The 16,879-nt window shown below is 48.7% G+C and overlaps 1 protein-coding gene across 3 annotated transcripts in view; it reads left to right on the top strand.

Moving 5' to 3' along the window:
• The window catches only part of ELAVL4 (ELAV like RNA binding protein 4), a 441,663-nt gene that overhangs the window by 31,477 nt on the left and 393,307 nt on the right, over nt 1-16,879 (top strand). The gene's annotated exons all lie outside the window — the stretch shown is intronic.

Genomic DNA, 16,879 nt, shown 5'->3' with positions numbered 1-16,879 from the left:
AAGAAGAGTGATGTATCGATTTTCTTGTTGTGTTGCTTTGTCAGCTCCCAGCAGCAGAAACAACCTCCAGAGTCCCCACACAGTCACAGGCACTTCTTAGCAAGTCAGAACTCCCAGCAAGGAAGTTCAGGGGAGCTGGAGGTGAAGTCTTTGTGTACCTGAGACTTCAAAACAGGAGGCAAGCTCTACTCAAACCCTTGGAGACTTTCCTCAAGCAGGGGATCCTGCACAGAGCAAAGTCCTTCTCCTTTTCTTGGCATTAACTGCAGGCACACAGCAAGGGTAGTACTTTCCTCAGTTTCTCCAGCTCTTCTCCTTGGCAAAGGTTCCTCTTGATTCCAGAAGTAGTCTAAAGTTCTGGGGTCTGAGCTCCTCTTTTTATACAGTACATGTCTTTGTTCTCTGAGGGCAGAGTGTGTCTGTGCCCAACCAAAACAACTTCTGTCCTCTCTGGTGCAGCTGCCCAGCAGGAGGTGGAGACAACATTGTGGAAGGCAGACCAGGCCCATTCATGTGAATGGAAATCTCCTCCCCCTACTCTAAATGCAGCCCAGGTCTATTCAGCCCAGCCCTGACTCTTCTAGACTCTCTGGAGCCACTGCACCTCTCCAGCCCCTGTCACTCCACAGACAGTCAGTACACATCCTAGCAGAGGCACACTTGATGGCTAAGCAAGAAAATACCCACTTTGTAAAAGTGGTATTTTCAGACACAGAATGTAAAAATCCCTCCCGCTAAAAGATGCATCTTAACATTCTGAGTTCAGGCATATCAAATTTTATTTTCCTATCTTGTTCCCAGGGGTAGGTATGTTTATAAAATGTTATAAGCAACCTCCCCATTCTATCCTATGGGAACAGATAGCCTTGCAATAGTGACAAGCACCAGGGCATGTCCTACCTTTAATATACACCGCACCCTTCCCACAGGTGTACCTTGGGCCTACCTTTGGGGTGACTGACATGTAATAAAAGGGAAGGTTAGGGCCTGACAAGTGGGTGCACTTGCCAGGTCGACATGACAGTTAACAAACTGCGCACAGGTTCTGCAGTGGCAAGGCCGAGACATCTTTTCAGGGCTACTCATGTGGGTCGCACAATCAGTGCTGCAGACCCACTAGTAGCATTTGATTTACCAGCCCTGGCACACGTACTACACTTTACTAGGGACCTAGCAGTGAATCAAATATGTCAATCAGGAAGAACCAATCATAATAACAATTTACACAGGGAGCACTTGCACTTTGACACTGAGCAGCAGTAAAGTGACCAAAGCATCTAAGCCAGCATAAACTAAATCCAGCACAGCATCATAAATACAGGAGGAAGAGGCGAAAAGGATGGGGAAACCACACCAAAGATGCCAAGTCTAACAGCAGACTTAACTAGCCTGCATGCCACCACTGTTGGCCTGAACTTGTGACTTTGTCCTGGTCTGGTGCGACCAGACATCCACAGTTGCAGTAGCGGCTCGTAGTGGGAGTGTTGCAGGCGGTGAGGCGGGACGGGGAGGGGCAGGGTGGTGGGTAGTAAACTCGGGCATACGGCAGACCGAAGGTAAGTACATAAATACATAAATAAAACAAATTACATTGCGCACGCTGCAACGCAAATGAAGTCCATGTGGATGAGTTCTGAGTGACTTATAAATTCTCCACATCCCATACCCCCAAACCAACAAGTTTGTGGAGAGATTTAACAAGACCATTAAAGGCATAATAATGGGCCTACCGGAGCACATGAGGCATAAGTGGGACATCCTCCTGCAATTACTATTCTTAGCTTACAGGAAGGTGCTACAGAAGGAGGCTGGATTTTACCCCCTCAAACACCTATATGGCCACCTTGTTAGGCATCCTCTTAGCCTTGTCTGAGAGGGATGGGAGCAAGCTCCCAGGAAACCCCCTCAGGATGTGGTCAGCTACATCCTGTCCCTCCGCAACCTGATATATCGCATCTGGAAGAAGGCGAAGAGCAATCTCAAGGCCATTCAAGAAGTTATGAAACTCTTGAATGACCAGAAGGCCACTCTGGTAAAGTTCCATCCTGGCCAGAAGGTATGTGTTATGGAGCCTGTGGAGCTCTGAGCTCGCCAGTGTCGCTGGACAGACTTGTATGAGGTGAAGGAGAGGAAGGGGGAATCCACCAACCTGATGTAACTCAAGACCCCTAAAAGCCCCTTAAAGGTTTTCCACGTGAACGGTCTCAAAGCGTACTTTGAAAGGTCTGAAGTCATAATGCTTCTGGAGAATGATGAAGAGGTGGAAGAAGAAAGCGAGCATCTCGCTGACCTCCTATCTGCTGAAGAGCATGATTGGTCAGTAGAGGGGGTCAACCTTGCCACTAATCTGACTCCAGAACAGCAGAGTGACTGCTGCCAGTTCTCCCTTACCCCTGGGCTCACATGTTTGTGTACCCATGACATAGACACTGGAGACAATCTACCTGTTAAAAATAAAATGTATACACTGTCAGATAAGGTGAGGGCCAGTATCACAGAGGAGGTCTCCAAGATGCTTGCATTAGGGGTGATTGAGCCCTCCATGAGTCCCTGGCCCAACCCAGTGCTGCTGGTCCCAAGGCTGCCCAACCAGGCACCACACCAGAACTTAGGTTCTGTGTGGACTGCAGGGGACTAAGTTCTGTCAGAAAGACTGGCACACACCCCATCCCTGAACTGAAGAACTCATCGACTGGCCCAGCGCCGCCAAGTTCCTGAGCACCTTTGCTCTCACATTAGGGCACCTGCAAATTGCTCTGACTGAGGGGCAAAAGAGAGGTCTGCCTTCCTTTAAAAATATATATTGTTATTGAATCTTTATAAACATAAATAAAGGGGCACTGAGGGGTGCTGCTGTTAAATATAGAAACATGGCAGAAAGACAATAGTGCAGCAAAAATCTCCCATTAATAGGTATCAAGAATGAGAGGGACGGCATCAACACATTCATGAGCAAGTTCACATAACGAATGAAAGTAAATTTCACATTGTAATTACAAAGAAGGCACAGTAGCGACATCGTCCTCTCCAGCCCGTTCATAACACGCAATCCAACTACCCCATATTTTTCAAAACTTATGTGGCCATTCCCTACTTTCGTACGTCACTCTTTCCGCTGCTATATAGAAATCCATTTCCTTTCTCTATTCAGCCATGTTGTGTTTGCCCTAAGTTGGTAGGGTATGCCCAGACGTGGGTCCCTTGCTCACTTTGCCACTGGATTCAAGCTTGCCTGGCTGATTAGCCAGAAACCAGTCCCAGGACGCTTGTTTCCGGTCCAGGGAAGACATGGCATGGCAGTTCGGGCTGGACTGTTCCCATGAGGCACAGGGTCAGACTGATATCCATATGGCCATGTCTGTACTGGGGTGGCGTAGTGAGTGAAAGAATGATGATGGATTAAACCCAGTTCAGTTGACTGGGAGTGAGTGCTTGCAATGTTCAACACTCCATCCATCATCCCCTTTGGTTTTACCTCAAGAATGCCCATTCGCCTGGCCAGATCCTGTTTAGCCACCACCAGTTTACATAGTATTAGTTTCATCCATGGTAAATCTACATCATTAAGTATCCCCAAAAGAACATATTTAGGATCTTCAGGCAATTGCACTCCTAGTATAGTGTTGAGTTCTGCAAGCACTCAGAGCCAGTATATTTGTATGAGCTAGCATGTATAAAATGTGTGGATAAAGTCTCCCTGGCGCCTCCTACAATGCAGACATTTCCTAGAGACTACCCTCCCTATTTTTTGGAGGCGGCCCTATCATAGTAAATCCTGTGTCCAATTTTAAATTAGAGGAGGTCCAGCCGGGTTCTAATTGCTATTTCCCGCAGAAACATCAATGCTGCCTCCCAATCTGGGTCCTCCAGTGCGCATATATCCGCCTCCCATGTAGACTGCAGTTTTAGGACTGTGTCGGGTATATTATTATTATTATTTTTTGGGGAATATTTTTATTAATAACATTAGCAGGGCATATGACAGATAGTAGGTACATACATTAGATATGGCAGAGAATTATAAAGAACAGTGTCAGTACATATTTCACGACAGTAAAACCACATAAGTGCATTTCCGTTGGTACCTCTCTTGATTCCTCTACACCCTCCCACCCCCTAATCAGAGTCGCTCTACCCATCTAGCATTGGCGGATCGCACAGATAACCTCTATATTCATTCCTGGGCCCCCAAATTGTATCCCATTTCCGGGGGCACCCACGGTGTAGGTACACCACTCTCTCCGCCAACATTGATGCATCAAGATCAGTACACCAGTCAACAAGTGCGGGTACCTCCCCGGAACCCCAATATTTGGCTATATTTCGTTTGGCGTACATTACACCCAGTCCTGAGCCGGGTGCGTAAGGTCGTTTGGCTCCCATATGTTCAACAGACAATGCCTCGGCTCTGGGACCACCGATTCCTTCACCACCTGTGACAATGTTCTCATGACCGTAGGCCATTATGCTGCTATCCTGGGGCAGTGCCATATGGTGTGGAAAAAAGTTCCCTCCTCCCCGCAACCTTTCAGGCAAAGTCGGTGCGTGGCCCTCCCTATGGTGTGCAAGATAACTCTAGTGTAGTACACTCTATGAAGTATTTTTAGCTGTACCAGCCGGAGACTAGAGGGTATGGCCACCTCCCGCGGGGAAGACAGTGCTGTCTGCCATTCCGCCTGATCAAATCCCCCCAAATCAGTAGACCAATTGTGCTTTCGTTTCAGTGTTGGGTCCGGCAAGTTGACTAGTTTGCGATATGTGAAGGAAGTCGCTTTTTTGGGCATGGGCTCAGTAAGTAGTCTGTCCTCCAACTGGGTGGTTTCAGGCACATCAGTGCCTGGTGGGATAACACCCCAGGGCATGACTAATCTGCAAGTACCTGAAATTCTCGGTGGGCGCTAAATCATACTGGATCTGAAGCTGGTCAAATGATATTACAGCACCCCTCTTCCATATGTCGCCCACCGTGGAAATACCTATCAGGTCCCACTCTCTGAAACCCTTGCTATTGCGAAGTTTACCCACCCGTCTTGTGGACCAAAGCGGAGTCATTTGGGTAATAGTGTCCTTGCATTTAAGACGACCCTGCGCTTCATACCAAATGCCAACTGTGTGCGCCGTAGGGCCCAGGAGGGATAAAGTGCATCCTTTATCATACAGCGCGGAAATAATTCCTGACTCTCCCAGCTCATACCTGTCCGCTTGGAATGCTGGTTCCATTTGGGGTGGGTGCAACCATTGGTTTATTATTTTTAAGTGGGTGGCCCAGTAATATAACTGGATATCCGGAAGAGCAATACCCCCCGTCGTACCAGCCCCTGATTATCTTGCCACGCGATATGCGCACTGGTTTATTATCCCAGAGCAGGCCCGAGACCAATGCATCTGTGATTTTAAAATGCTTTACGGGGACCGGAAATGGTGTATTTTCCAAGACATATAACAGTCGGGGAAGTGTCATCGTTTTATAAAGGGCCGCCTTGCCCAGTAGGTTCAGGGGCAGGGTATGCCTGTGTTTCACATCACTCCGGAACCGCTCTAGGGGGGGCTCTACGTTTTTAAGGAGAAAGGCACTCGGATTGGGCGTCACCCACACACCCAGGTATTTAAAGGACTCTTCCGTAACCCTTAGGGGGCAGTCTGCCGGGAGCAGCGGGGGCGGGCCTTTGGGAACAAATAGGACTGATTTGGACCAATTGATGGTATAGCTAGATGCCTGCCCAAAAATATCGCAAATATTCAAGAGCACTATTATAAACCGTCTGGGGGAAGTCAAGTATAAAAGTACATCGTCTGCATATAGAGAAATGCGGTCCTCCCATGTTGCAGTCCAATTTAGTCCCCTTATCATGGGGTCCCATCGAACCCAGGCCGCCAAGGGTTCCAATGCCAGCGCAAAAAGCAAAGGAGACAGCGGACAGCCCTGGCGCGTGCCACGACTCAACAGGAAATCCCTAGAAATATGGCCATTGGCTACTATGTGTGCTAAGGGATGTGAGTATAGCAATTTCACCCATGCACAAAATTTGGGACCAAAACCTAGATGCCTGAGGACCGCGAACAAATAGGGCCAATCCACCATATCAAATGCCCTTCCGGCATCCAAAGAAAGGATGACTGTGGGTTCCTAAAGACATGGCATGCGCGCCACTACTGCGTGTACCCTCTGCAGATTAAGTGCAGTGTTCCTATTGGGCATAAACCCGGACTGGTCCGGATGGATCAGAGTGCCGAGATGAGGGGTCAGTCAGACGGTAATCATTTTAGCCAGAATCTTAGCTTCAGCGTTGAACAAGGATATTGATATGATGAACACTCATCTAGGGGTTTGCCCGGTTTTGGCACTACAACTATAGTAGCAATATGCAGGTCACGCGGCAGTTCCCCGGCTTCCAAGCTATTGAGCTACATCGTCGGGAGATGTGGGGCTGTTAAATCAGATGTTCGTTTATAAAGTTCGATGGGTATCGCATTAGGCCCCACAGCTTTCCTCGAGAGTGGATGGCAGACAGAATTTCATCTGTCGTGAAGTCCGCCTCTAGAGACAAAGCCACCTCATCAGATAGAGCCGGCATCTAATATAGGTGTGCGCCTCCTCCGTTGTCATGTAAAAGTTGGAAGTGTAAACCTGTGAAAATAATCAGCCAAGGTGTCTACTATCTCTTCAGGGGCGGTAATGATTGTGCCAGTTGAGGTACGGAGCTGAGCAATTGTTCTCTGCCCTCTTTCCCTCCTGTCTAGCCACGCCAAAACTTGCCTGCCTTGTCACCCACCTCATAGACAGTATGCCGCGTAGCCTGGAGCCTCAATTTAACCTGTTCACTTTGGCATTCTCTGAGTGTGCACTGTTTAAGACGCAGAGATTGCACCGTCTCCTGAGAGGGGTTCTGTTCATGTTGTGCTTGAAGCTCAGCCTCAAGTTTATCCAACTCGCCTCTTGCCTCACGCCTATGGCCCGCTATTAAGGCTATTAAGGCTATTAACCTGCCCTCTCACCACAGCCTTGTATGCTTCCCAAAAAACCCCAGGGGACTGCACAGAGTTCACATTGTCCTGAAAATAGTGCTTTGTAGCTGTAACTATATCTTTGCGGATCTTTAGGACCTGCAGGTAACCTGGAGCGAGAGGGAAAATTCGCTTTCTCACCTTAATGTGCACTGTATAGGTCAGGGAAACTGGCAAGTGGTCAGATATGCCGCGAAGATGTATCTCAACATCAGTCAAGTGGGGTAGGCTATCTGCAGAGAGGAGAAAGTAATCTATACGGGAGAGGCTATTATGCACTCCTGATTGAAAAGTGTAGTGTTGCTCCGTATGGGTGTCTATATCTCCAAGCGTCTGTGAGACCCAAAGCGTCAAGGAACTCAGTCATACGGGACCCACTTGCACCCACTGCCCTACTTGGATAGGGGTCCCTGGCGCCGTCCACAACTGCATTAAAGTCTCCCCCATAAGTAGTTCCCCTCCGGGAGGCCCAGTAGGAATGAGCTAAGCACCGTAAAGGCCACAGAGTAGAGGGCAGGGGGGATGTACACTGATACAATATTAAACCGTTTCCCCTCCCATTGGCGTGATATGGCCGCAAACCTCCCCTGAGTATCCGTCCAAGTGCCTTGTAAGATCAGTGGAAATTGCCTACGTATTATAATGCCCACCCCTCTAGAGCCCGATGAGAACTCAGAGTGCACAGCCAGTGTATATCCCCAACGATCCATGGCTTTACATGCCAAACCCATGAGGTGCGTTTCTTGTAATAATGCCACCGCCGGCGCGCTACCCCTCAGGTATTGCAGCACCAGTCCTCTTTTGATCCTAGGGTATATTATTTTTAATAGTTTTGTAGATGGAAGATACTGATTTCCCCTGTAATTCCTCCATTAAAATTCTGCCCTCTACAAGAGCATATTCAGAGGGGTCCGGGGAAATATTTTCAGCCTTCCAAGCATGGGCGACCTGTAGGTATTTGTAGTTCTGTCGCTCATGGAGTTGGAATTCCCTCTGGAGGGAAGAAAAGGGAATCACGGTTTCCCTCTGAGGAGATTGCCCACTGTTGAAATACCCATTCGATCCCAGGGTGAAAAGCCTATTAATCTACTTATTTCTTTCAAGCTTCTTCCCATCCATAGCGGGGTTTCCTGGGTGATTCTCTGTTTCCATTTCATACAGGAGATTACTCTGTCCCATGATTCAAAAGTTACTTGGGCAGCTGATAAGAGGCTGTGCATTCCCCTCCCCCATAAAGGTAATGCTGATATGGGCACATTCGAAATTGAGTCCTTTCTAGGGCATAGGTAAGGTGATCACCTTCCACATGTCCCTTTACTTGCCAGTAACTGGGATGCCCAATAAAAAGCCAAGATAACTGGCAGAGCTATCTCTCCATTATAGGAGTTACATTGAAGTTTTCGGAGGTATATTCTTGGGTGTCCATAATTCCATAGCAACTTCCTAAGTTCACCCTCAATTCTAGTAAAACTATCATCCAGGAGTCTATAATATGTATTCTATGGGGCGTGAAAGACTTTTGGGAGGGTAATCATTTGAGAGGTCAGCGTTCTCGACCCCACAGGGCCTCTACAAATTTAGGGCCATTTGGCTTAAAGAATGCCGCTGCCACCTTTCAGAAGTTGGTTAACAGGGTTCCAGCTGGGAAGGACGCATTACCTCCTATTTGGACAATGTAGCTGTCTTCAGCTCCAGCTGGGAGGAGCACCTTAACTACCTCCAGGGAGTGCTTCAGGTTCTGTAGTAGGCAGGCCTGGCCTATCAAGGCCATTAGGTTCTAGATAGAGCCGGGGTCCATGGTATATTGGTGCCACATGGTGGGCAGGCGCAAGGTGCAGAACCTCTAGGTCAATATTGAAACTATCCTGGCCTGGCAACCCACCTAAAACACAGACGGAGGTGAGGGCCTTCTTGGGCCTTACAGGATACTAAAGGAAGTTTGTTAGAGGATATTGTTCAAGTGTTGCCCTCTTAACCGAGATGACATCAAAGAAGCAACCCAGAAAGGTGATCTGGATTGATACATACCAGAAAGCCTTTGTTACCCTCAAGGAGGCCATGTGTACGGCACCTGTAATCAATGCTCCCGACTTCTTCAAGGACTTCATAGTGCGGTCAGATGCTTCGGAGCATGGTATAAAGGCTGTTTTAGCACAATTAAATGAGGAGGGCCTAGACTAACTAGTAGCCTTCTTTAGCAGGTGATTACTTCCCGCGGAAACTGACGTGAAGTGCAATTGAAAGGGAGGTCTTTGCTGTCGTGTGGGTGCTGAAGAAGCCGATACCATACCTGTTTGGGACTCACTTCCGTGGTCAAACAAACAACAGGCCCCTCAAATGTCTCATGCAAATGAGGGGTGAAAAATCCCAAACTGTTGAGGTGGTCCATCTCGCTACAGAGAATGAACTTTAAAGTGGAAGACCTTCCTGGGTCAGGCCACGCCAATGTTGATGGCTCTTCCTCCTTAGTGATGAGAACTCCCAAGAGATGAGTAGTTCTCCCCACTTTTAGCTGGGGGAGACATGTTAGACCCGTCAGCCTAAGGATGGTACTAAATGCACTAAGGGCCTGTAAATTAAATGCTACAAGTTGGCCTGCAGCACTGGTAGTGCCACTCACTTAAGTAGCGTTTTAAACATGTCTCAGGCCTGCCATTTCAGCATGTGTGTGCAGTTTTTAAACTTCAATTTCGACATGACAAAATAAACATTTTGCCAGGCCTAAACTTCCTACATATAAGACACTTCTAGGATAGGCCCTGAACAGCCCGGAGGGCAGGGTGCAGTGCATTTAAAAAGTAGGGCTTGTCCTGGTAGTGAAAATTCCAACATTCGTTTTTCACTACTGCAATGCCTATCTCTCCCATTGGATAACATTGGTGTTACTTCTTTACATTAAGTAGGCTATAACTTCCAATTGGAAACAGGCAAATAGGTCATGTTTTGTGTCTAAAGAATTGTGATTAAGATCCCTCTTTAGTGGTAAAGTCAGATTTTTGGTCACAATCCTGAAAATGCCAATTTTAGGAAGTTGGCATTTTCTTGTCCCAAACATTTGGTGCCTGCATCCTGTTCCTGAGACACATGACTTCAAATAGCTAGTAGTTGGTCTTTATGTGACGAAGGGAAGATAGGTGTTGGCAAGATGAGCAACTCTGAGTTAATGAGGGGAGGAGCTGTAACCTACCACATTTGCACATCACAAAGGCTATGCCCAAGTACTCTAGCAAAGGGTTTGACAATGGTCTTTTGTGACCACAGACAAGCTGGGGAAAGGACAGGCAGGAAGGGGATGCTTGTCACAGCAGGGGGGTGGTAACCTGTAGAAGGTTCCCTCACTTTAAAGTGGGCGCCAGGTATAAATGTTGGACCCTTTGACCCATCTCTTCAGTATGTTATGTTATGTTATGTTATTAAAATTTCTAGAGCGCACAGCTGCCCCAGCAAAGGGGCGTCCTGGCGCTTTGACAGATGCTATAACATAACACACTAAAAAGATTAGCCAGAAACTGGAAAGAGGAAAGTTTTAATGGCCTGCCTGAAGGCAAACATATCCTCAAGAGCACGAATGTGGACTGGTAGCGAGTTCCATAGGCCAGCCGCTAGAACCCTAAAAGAACGGCCACCCATCCTGCTCAACCTGAAGCGTGGGCAGACAGCCAAATGGAGACCCTCCGATCTTAAAGATCTCGATGGCACATAGGGTGTAAGCAGAGTAACAAGTGCCGGTGGCGAAGAAGTTTTCAAAATTTTGAAGGCCAGACACAGCGCCTTGAACTTGATTCGCTGTCTGACCGGGAGCCAATGCAAGGCCATGATGGTGCCCGACACCGAACAGTGTCTGGGAAGGCCCACAATGGCTCGTGCCGCGGCATTTTGTACTCTTTGGAGCCTAGAGGCCTCCGCTTGATTCACCCCTAACAACAGTGAGCTACCGTAGTCCAGCCTAGATAGTATTGAGGCCTGAACTACGAGCTGTCTGGTAGGGGGATCAAAGTACTTCAAGACTGGCCTAATACCACGCAGTATTCCATAACATGTGGCAGCCACCTTCATGGTGTGGTCCTTGAAGGAAAGTGCAGAGTCTACCCAGACTCCTAGATTTCTCACTCCAGCCACTGGAATAGGTGTGACACCAAGCTCTGACGGCCACCACTGATTACCCCATAGCTCAGCTTGCTTCCCAAGAACCAATACCTCCGTTTTGGTGGCATTCAACTGGAGGCAGTTGGTGCGAAGCCAGCTTGCCACTGCCAAGAGACCCGCACGGAATCTCGAAGCTGCTACCTCGGGGTCTCCGCTAAGTGTCACCGCTAGCTGTGTGTCGTCCGCATATGAGGCCATCGTAAGGCCCCACTGTTTGACGACACCAGCCAACGGTTTCACATAGAGATTAAATATAGTCGGGCTCAGTGAAGATCCCTGAGGAACCCCCGTCTTCAGGGGGTAAGTAGTGGATTGGCCAGGTGGTATAGCCACTTTAAAAGTACGATCAGCCAGAAAGGACCGGAACCATTGGAGAGCGACATCCGTCACTCCCGCCTCCTGTAAGCGCTGGATAAGTATTTGGTGGGACACAGTATCGAAAGCAGCGCTTAAATCTAATAATATAAGCGCTGCGGTATGACCCATGTCAAGTACCTGGCGAAGATGTTCCAAGATGTAAAGTAGTAAAGTAGTACATTTCTGGACCTATGAACTCATCTAAGAAGAAGGACTGCTGAGCTGCTGAAAGGACTACCACTCTGCTGGACTGCTGGTCTGAAGAACTTCTGCTCTACTGTGCTGTCCTGCGGCCCTCTTGCCTGTGTGAGGAGGATTGGACCTGCGTCTGAACCAAGGACCCAGAATGACTTCAAAGGGCTAGTTGATTGGCCTCCTGATCAGAAGCCTCAAGTTCATAACAGTCTTTCAACAACCTTGAATCCAGCACCGAGACCCTGCCATCTGTGAGTCCTGCCCCCCCCTCAGTGCTGCCACCTCAGTCCTAATAAATTTATAAAAATAAGTACCTCTAAATACCATTGATCACACTGTTTCTTTTTCGCTCCAAATGTCCTTTTTATTGAGTTTGGGCAATAAATATATTTGTTGTTTACTTCAAACGTTTTTAGTGGTGTTTGGCGTTTTCTACATATCATCTATTTACACATCTCCTTTTATCTTTTTTTTGAAAATCTGTTTATTAGCAGTATAAGTAGACATTGATATACAACACATTGCATTCAAGAGGTCCATAGAGTAACATGCTCGTACATTCACAGTGTCATGAGAAAGTGTTAAACATTTTCAATTTTACTTCAAATTGAGCTAAACAACACCCTAAAAAAACATCCCTCCTCTCCTCCCTCCCTCCCCCGGCACTTATACGCTAAAGCGTTCCAAAATTCTCGGTATTCGACCTCGCCCGTTGCAATCCACAGCTTTGTCAGGCTCTAACACAGTCTTATAGGGTCACCTAGACAATGATCATATAGGGTTTCCAGTTGTTGCACCCAGAGTCACAATTCGCCATGATGGTATGGGATAGCGCCGGTCCTACAGTCTGCACTTCAACCGGCAGTTGAGGAGTGGTCAGACTCGCTGTCCCCCCCGTTTCAAATGTCCCTAGTATAGTATACCAGTCTAAAGAAATCGGTATTTTCCTGAGACCCTACCGCTCTTCGCGTTGTAGTGCCTCACCCTCGGCCTAACCCCAGCGTAGTACCTCCACCCTCCACAGTTCTGGGTCAGGCGGTTTGGCCGATTTCCACCTCATCGTTATCATACGTTTTGCAAGCAACAAAGCCATATCGGTAAAGCGGGTCGCCACACTCCTTCTGCGCTCCACTGGCCCTAGCCCTAGTATGGTACATTCTATGGTATCTGTCGGTTTGGAGGTGGCTGCTCCGGCGAGCGCCCCATGAATTGTGTTCCAGTAATAGCCTAGTTTTGGGCAGTCCCATAGCATATGTAGTAGCCTTGCGTCATCTGCTCCACAGCGGGGGCAAATGTCTGCCGCCTCAGGAAACATAGCGTGTATGCGGTGAGGTGTGAAATACGCCCTGTGCAAAACCATCAGCTGTATGAACTTGAGCTTCGGGTTCCTGGCCACTTTTTTGGGGAATTTAAGGATGCGTTCCCACTCCTTATCCCGAAGCGGTCTACCAATGTCCCCCTCCCATTTTAACCTTAGAGGCTGTAGCGTTGTCGCTTTTCCTGTTCTGATACCAGTCTTGATCCATTTAGTTAAATGACTGCCTGTTCCCATAAGATACTGCATTGTTAGCAGTGGATTTGTTCGTCCCCACCCTGTGTCCATGTCTTTATTATGTACTGTCGTATACTTGTGTGTAGAAGAAACGATCCCCCCGGTATATGATGTGTGGTTCGGAAGTCCTCAAAGGACATCAAGTGACCATCTGCAAACAGGTCCCCTACTTGTGTCACTCCTGCGTCGTGCCACGCCGTGAGTGTTTGGTTTGATAACAGTCCTGTCCCCAGTGGGATACCTAGTAGTGGGATTGTTGGGGCATATGAGGTCGTCGGTGTTGTGTATTTCACTGCTTTCCTCCAGTAGTTTATTGCTAGTCGGAGTAGTGGGGGTAACATCAGAGCTCCGAACGGGGCAAGAGCAGTGTGTGTAGTTTCCCCCTCGACCAGTCCTCCCCTGACATGCCAATTTCATGCAGATTTCGACCCGCCAGCCAGTAGGCAAGCCATTGTAGCTGGCAGGCGAAGTTGTATGCTCGAAAGTCTGGTACGCCCAAACCACCAGCCTCCGAGATGAGCTGTAACTTGGCAAGCCCAAATGTCTCCGTCCCGAGCCCCAGATAAGTTCCGTTATGGTCGTGTCTAGCGCCCATAACAATGTGGCTGGGATAAAAAACGGTAGGTTAGTGAAGTAATAAATCAGGCGGGGGAGTACTACCATCTTGGAGATGGCCACTCTTCCCGCTACAGATAACGGCAGTGTTGTCCAGAATTGTACCTGCTACTTCAGTGCCCTCAGTGATCTACCCAGGTTGCCGTCTATCATGTCCCCGGCACTCCTATATACCTGAATCCCAAGGTAACGGAAGGTCGTGTCCGCCATTTGAAAGGTATGTGGTGCGAAGGGCCCTGGGGTGGGCGCACCAGCGGCGCTAAAACAGTATCCATATGACTTGGGCTCACTGATGGTGAGTCCCGACAATGTGCGAAATTCTTCAAATATCCTAGTTATGGGGTCTAAGTCACCCCTCAGATCCCGTAGGTACAGTATTATATCGTCGGCATATGCGAACACCACATGTACTGTCCCGCCTCTCGCTATACCCCTGTGGGATGCCAATGTCCGGAGTTTACAGAGCAATGGCTCAAGTGCTAAGATAAATAACAGCGGGGACAGCGGGCAGCCCTGTCTGGTACCTCGTGCAATGTTGAGTGTCTCTGATATGCACCTGGTCGTACGTACCCGTGCCGTTGGGCGGGTGTACAGTAATCTAACCCAGGCAATATATTCGGGCGGTATCCCAAATTTTGCAAATGTCGCAAACATAAAATCCCATCTAAGGGAGTCGAAAGCTTGTTTTAGATCTAAGGAGACACAGCCCTCTGTGTCTACTTCTGCCTGATCGCACAGCATGAGTTGGGCTAACTTCCGGAGGTTCATAGCCGTGCTCCTGCCGGGCACGAACCCGCATTGGTCAGGGTGTATTAGTTGTGGGATGTATTGAGTTAGCCTCGTCGCCAGTATCTTGTTCAATATTTTATGATCAGTGTTTAGTAAAGATAAAGGCCTGTAGTTAGCAAGTTGCATCCCATTTCTGCCTGGTTTCAGGAGAGAAACTATCAGAGCCTGAAGGGACGACTGCGGCAGCGCCTGAGTTTGCAGTGCCTCTTGGTAGAGAACCTGTAGGCGCGGGGCAAGAAGGTCGGTATATGTTTCGTAAAACTCTGCCGGGAGGCCGTCCATCCCAGGGGTTTTGTTACTCGGGAGAGCGTGAATGGCCTGTCGGATTTCTACAACCGTGATACGGCGTTTCAGGCCGTCACGTTGTCTGTCTGCTAGCTGGGGCAGGTCTAGGCCCCCCATAAATTCCTCAAATGCCGTATGTGAGAGTTGTTGGTGCGGACCGTATAATGTGGCATAGTAGTCTCTAAAAGCAGTGTTAACATCCATCTGAGTCGTGGCCGTCAAGCCCCCCTGGTCCATTACTTCTAAGATGGGTAGGTGTGTCGGGGCATCACGTATAATGCGGGCTAGCAAGGGTCCTGATCTGTCAGCTTGTGTGTGTTGCCTGTAGGTGTATTCCCTATAGTCCAGTAATCTTAGTTCCTCTAGCAGCTCGGCGTGGCATATGTGCGCCTCTTGTAGCGGCGTGAAGGGTAAGTTCGTGCCTGCAGCCTCACTTTCTAGCATTGCTAGTCGACCCTCAACTTCTTTTAGGCCTTCGATCACCGCACGTCTCCTGCCCACACGAGCGGCCATTGCTTCCCCTCTAATGCACACCTTAAATGCGTCCCATTCCATTTGTCTGGAACTAGCAGTGTCTGCGTTTGTGGTGAAGTAGTTGACAATGGTATCTGCCAGTGAAGTCTTAAAGACAGTATCTTCTAGCAGTTCCGTAGGTAACCGCCATGTTGGAATCGGTGTTGGGACCCTGCCCCATTGAAGTGTTATTTCCACTGGGTTGTGGTCAGAAAGTGTCTTACCCATATGTTCTGCCGCAAGTATTGTCCCTAATAAGGGGTTGGAGCAGAAAACTCGGTCTATTCTAGTGTGTAATTTGTGTGGCGGGGAGTAAAAAGTGTATTCCCTGTTGAGTAAGTGTTTGCTGCGCCACGTGTCTGCCAGCTCCCATCCCTCCGCCCATTGCGCCAGTGCATCCGCCTGTCTTCTGCTCTCAGTGGCATGTAATGGTGGGTGCGATCTGTCTAGTAAGGTATCCAACACTGCGTTAAAGTCCCCGCCTATAATCCATTTGTATTCTGCCCATTCCGCCAATATCCCACTTGCGCTGGCTAAAAAGTCTGACTGGCCTGAGTTTGGTGCATACACACTTCCAAGCACAACAGGGGAGCCATCTAGCAGACCACGCACAAATACATATCTGCCCTCCTTATCTATTCTCTGTTCCACTGCCTTAAAGGGTACTGAGTTCCGGAGCCAAATGGCTGCCCCCCTTGAGAATACAGAGTAAGAGGTAGCGAAAAGTTGTTCCTTCCATTTCTTTAGCAGCTTCGTGCTCTCCGCATTGTTCAAATGGGTCTCTTGAAGACAGGCCAACATGACACCTCTCCGGGTGAGCTGTGCCAGTATTCTGTGTCTCTTGTGAATAGACCCCATACCCCTCACATTCCAGGTGCACAGCTTGTAGGTATTAAGGGACCCCATGACTGTTTGTGTTACGTGGGTTCATCAGGCGTCTGGGCATATAGGCCATGTATACCATATGTGAGGAGTCAAGTGCCAATATAAGCGTGGAATACCCCAACGTGAAGGTCCCCAAGCAAAAATACCTGCGGTCCAAACCAAGTAGCCCAAGTAGCCCAACGTGGGCAAATGACAAACCAAAACATGTCTATACGGAGGGGGGTGTAGTCTATGTACACCTGACTTGTACCTGTCGGTGGTGTTACAGCGAGCCCGTGTGTCCCCATTATCTCCCATCCCCCCACGTGTCCACGTGCGAGGTTCATACATTACCACCCGGAGTCCGCCAAGGGCGCAGTCAAAATTCTTCTGCCATTTGTGCTGTGATTTTGGGAAAGAGCTGTAAGCTGTCCGCAGAGCCGGATACCTCCGTATGAGTACCCAATATGCTGACCGAGCCAGCTGCTCCGCCTGCATCGTGTGCGCCATCCCCCCACGTGTCCACGTGCGAGGTTCATACATTACCACCCGGAGTCC

The sequence above is a fragment of the Lissotriton helveticus genome, chromosome 1_2 (genome assembly GCF_964261635.1).
Source record: "Lissotriton helveticus chromosome 1_2, aLisHel1.1, whole genome shotgun sequence".
NCBI classification, from domain to species: Eukaryota; Metazoa; Chordata; class Amphibia; order Caudata; family Salamandridae; genus Lissotriton; species Lissotriton helveticus.
This window is presented reverse-complemented; position numbering and strand designations above follow the sequence as displayed.